Source organism: Danio rerio, chromosome 3 (genome assembly GCF_052040795.2).
Source record: "Danio rerio strain M-AB ecotype USA chromosome 3, GRCz13ab, whole genome shotgun sequence".
Taxonomy (NCBI): Eukaryota; Metazoa; Chordata; class Actinopteri; order Cypriniformes; family Danionidae; genus Danio; species Danio rerio.
Genome location: NC_141023.1, coordinates 64,798,134 through 64,802,500, shown reverse-complemented (window position 1 = coordinate 64,802,500; position 4,367 = coordinate 64,798,134). Strand labels below are relative to the sequence as shown.

Here is a 4,367-nt window from a genome sequence, read left to right as displayed (position 1 = left end):
TGTTACTGTTTTATGGTGTAGTCTAGATAGGATACAGCTACGGATATGCCATCGATTTAGCATCATTTTTGTAACACTGTAAAACAATAATTCATATTTTTACAGTACTGTGATGGGTTTAGGTTTTGGATAGACGTTAATAAAATACAATGGGAAATTTAATTAATAATATAAATAATTATTGTTAACTTCTGGCCACGACTGTATCTGATCTAGTAACAACCCTGTTTTATGAACAAAACAATACAAATTTATTTACAAGGTGTTTATTCGTATGTCAGAGCAATGTTGAAACAAAACGATACAATAACAAAGCATTACCAACTGCTATTAAAGCATTTCAAAATAATTATTTCAGTATGGATTCTAACCCATTATTCCCGCATGGTGGTCACGGACTCTAACCACTCGTCTATACCACTTGCAGATTCGGGGCTACAAAGTGGGGTTTCATACCGTAATTTGCTCAACTGTTCTTTGCTGAAGCTGTTTCAGTGAAATACAATTAAAATGACCACTAGGTGTCGCCGTAGAGTGATGTTTCTAAACGTTTCGAAGCTTCGACACATTTGCTTCGATAGTTTCAGTGTTTCACGAAGCCTCGCTTTGCCCACCACTAGCCGTCAATACAGGAGCAAACAGACATATGAGGGCAGTCCAGAATTGAAGTCAAATTAACAGGCAGATGGTCATAGGCAGGCAGCAAACAGAATTAAATAAACAAGCAAGGCAAGGATCAAAACACGGCAAAGTCAGACAAAGATAACGCGTTGTAAAGTCACTGTGACAGATAACAAGACTCAGCAACAGTGAGTGTGTCTGTGCTGTTTAAGTAGTGCAGTAATCATTCTAGAAGCAGCATCAGCTGTGGGAGTCTAATTAGTGGAGACTTGGAGTAGGTGTGTCTGTGTGTGTGGCATGACTGAATATGTAGTCCATTTAGAAGCAGATTTGTAGTCCTATGTGTGTGTGAGTGCTTACCAGCGACCTCTGGTGGTTTGATCGCTGGTGATCGTAACAAATATAGTGTCTATTGACCTTATTCTAAAATGCGGAAGTGCGCCTGTTTTCGCGATTGTCTTAGAACTTCCGTTTCAGTCGCCTATGGGAGAAATGACAAGGAATAATAAACGGCAAAAAACGGTCAAACTACTTGCTACTTACATTTGTTAACTACATTAACAAATGTTTGCATGACTATACAGACCAAGTAGAATAATACAACAAGGAAATATCAGTTTGCAACATCAAACAGCGAAACGAGCCGTTTTTAATGTCTAAAAATGAATGGAAGTGAATGAGACCGGAGTTCTCGTTCCAAAAAGATTCAAATCGTCTGCGGAGAATAAGGTCAATATTTATGCAGCTAGACCCTAATCAGTTCAAAAACAAAGTTGCTACACTCTTTAGTACTTAATCCATCATTTATATTGCACCGTAAACTTATTTTTTTAGTTAAATCAAACTACATTTTTTAGTTATCTATATATATTAAATATTAAGGCAAGGCAAGGCAAGGCAAGTTTATTTATATAGCACATTTCATACACAGTGGCAATTCAAAGTGCTTTACATAAACAGGAATAAAAAAGACAAGTTTAGGAACATAAAATGCAGACAATAAAAATTATTAAAAACACATAAAAACAAATTAAAATGAGTTAATTAATTATTAAGTTAAACTTTGTATAGCTTAAAAAATTTAATACCTGCGTAACTTATTAAAATAAGATAAAGTAACATAAAACATTAATCATTAATTATTCTACAGTTTCAGCTCAATAATTTAGCTTCAGGCACTCGCACTACACAAGATGTTATCATCTCGTCTGCATAGATTTGTGTGCGTGTACAGTGGAGCGTCACGCAAAAAGCAAAATCTCCAGGAATAAGCTAAATGTTCCTGGATTCGCTGTCAATATGCAAAGAGGAACATTCTCCCATTTATCATATTTAAAGCTAATCCGTCTGCTAACAGCTAACAGTTTGTGCTATAATCCACAGACGACAGGCAAATGCCAAGAGGCTTACAAGCCCTCGCTGTATGCTTTTTAATATGCATAAAAAAACCCCAAGTGATCATTCACTGCTGTGAGCCGCGGGCTAGATTTATGTTTCGCAGAGGTTTGACGTAATCTCTGTCATCTACAAGAGCCACACAGCAACACGTCATTGTGTTCACAGCGTCATTGATAAAACGGCTTTTTTTCCTCTTTTAAAACTGTACATCAATTCTGCCCCTCTACTCTTTTTTTCTTCAAGTTTAGACAGGACAGACTGTAGATCAAAACTGTTTGTCACACAGCAAAAAAAAAAAATTAATAATAATAATAATAAAAAGGTGTTTTTGTCTTGTTTTTAGTCCATATATATTAAAAAAAATCATAAATCAAGAAGCTTTTTCTAGACACAAAAATATAGTCCTGTTTTCAGAAATAATATGTAAAATTTAGTTCACCAAATATTACTTCAAGAGTTCACACTTAGCTGATTACTGATTATAAAGCAAGTTTGGCACGCTGTTCCAGGAGAGAGCCCTGAGCTCATAAGATCCTATGAGGTAACAGAGCTAACCACTGGACCACCGTGCCACCCTATAAAGGGAATGGTGAAGGAGTAGGGTTGAAAATAGGGAATGAGGAATCTGATTGGTGAATCATGCACTAGTTAATGCGGGACCAGCTGTGATCAATCATAAGCATGTGCTTCTCTTGAAATTTGTTAATAAACTTCTCTTAATTTTGACATATTATTTTTAAAAAAACAAGACTAAATTATTTTTTTACCAGTTTGAACTGTCAATTCTCAAATAAAATATGGTGTGATGTCGTGGCATTTATAAATAACAAACTATGACTTCTCTTTTAAAATATCGACACATTATTTTTGTATTCTTTGACTAAAAAACATTGAAAGGAAGCTTATAAATTATTAAGTTAATAGGGGACGTCCCATTATTAATTATTAGTATTTAGTCGATAAAAAAAGTAAAGTCAGTAAAGTTAGTGTAAAGTTTGTAGTGTTTATCGGAATTTACTGGTAGTAGTTTGCGCGTAATATACTGTAAATCAAACTTGCAGCATAAATACTGTATTTATATGTACACTAGAATTTATCTTACTGTATGTTTTTTTTTACTGTATTTCAAATCACAGTAAATAAAAAATACATTTTTTATAGTTCCATTAGGATCCATTATAAAAGTTTTAAATACAGTAGCATACTGCATAACAGTCATACAGTAAACAGTTCAGATTACAGTAAAATGTATTTTACAAAACTGCTAACAATGCATCAGATTTACTAAGCAGAAACCTTTTTGTTTTTTAGCTGAATTTTGATGATTATATAAACAACATTAGGGCAGTACTAATTAAAAAAAAAAAAAAAACTAAACTTCAAAATTTGGTAATTCCACAAGCCCTTTTTTTCCTTATTTAACATGCATACATGTTTTTTATTCTTCATGTTTTTTTGTTTTTTTTTTGAGCTAGGAAAAGTGTTTTACATAATTTAAAGACAGTAATTTTAAAATGTTTTTTTTATATTTATTTTTATTTTGTAATTTCGCAGGCCCTACTCAACTTGCTTAACATGCCTACATATCAGACCCCCTAGTTTTTCCCGATTGCGCGATCGCTGAATCCAACGCAAAATCAACAAAAAGTCGCAAATTTTTAAGATCCAATTCTTAATTTAAATACAAAATAAATCCCAAAAAACAAAACAAAGAATAATCCTATAAAACATCAACATGAGATTGTTAAGCAACCTGTGCAGTAAGCATGAAGAGCGAGCTATTTACATGTGAAGTTAAAAGATTGGATTAGACATCCTGTGGCTCGAATTGAACATTTTTTTTTTGCATGCTTCAGACTGCAAAAGAAAGTAGGAAACATCTAACAAACGGAGCAAAGGAACACAAAGAAAACCAAGCAGCTTAAAATGATGGTGATAGGTTCAAAGATGACTGTAACGGAATTGAAGGGCATTAATGGTGCTTTACGTGAATGGCTGGTAATATGATGTGCGTCAAATTAGTAAATGATTCCAATAAATGAACTCTTTCCCTGCAGTTAATGAGAGAAAATGTTTCCCTATATATAATTTTTCATATTTATATATTTTTTACATCATAAAATTGTCCCAAAAAAAATCACAATTGTCCAAAAAAATCACAAAAAAATTATGAATAACTAGAGGGTCTGATATATGTTTTCATACTTTGATTTATATTTTATTTTCTGTACATCCCTGACTATTGTATTCTTGTATTTGTTTTGTTCTTTATTCAGTTCTTAAAGCAGTAATACAAAAAAAAAAAAAAAAAAAAACTTAAACTGCGTTGTGCTTCAAACCTGCAGTCT

At 33.0% G+C, this 4,367-nt stretch overlaps 1 long non-coding RNA gene across 1 annotated transcript in view; it reads left to right on the top strand.

Moving 5' to 3' along the window:
- The window catches only part of LOC147846120 (uncharacterized), a 3,628-nt gene extending 1,263 nt beyond the window's left edge, over positions 1-2,365 (top strand). Inside the window, exons 2-3 of the long non-coding RNA XR_015481413.1 lie at positions 621-1,503; positions 1,678-2,365. This is a non-coding gene — a long non-coding RNA (uncharacterized LOC147846120). The remainder of the gene's footprint in view (positions 1-620; positions 1,504-1,677) is intronic.
- The last annotated feature ends 2,002 nt before the right edge of the window (positions 2,366-4,367 follow it).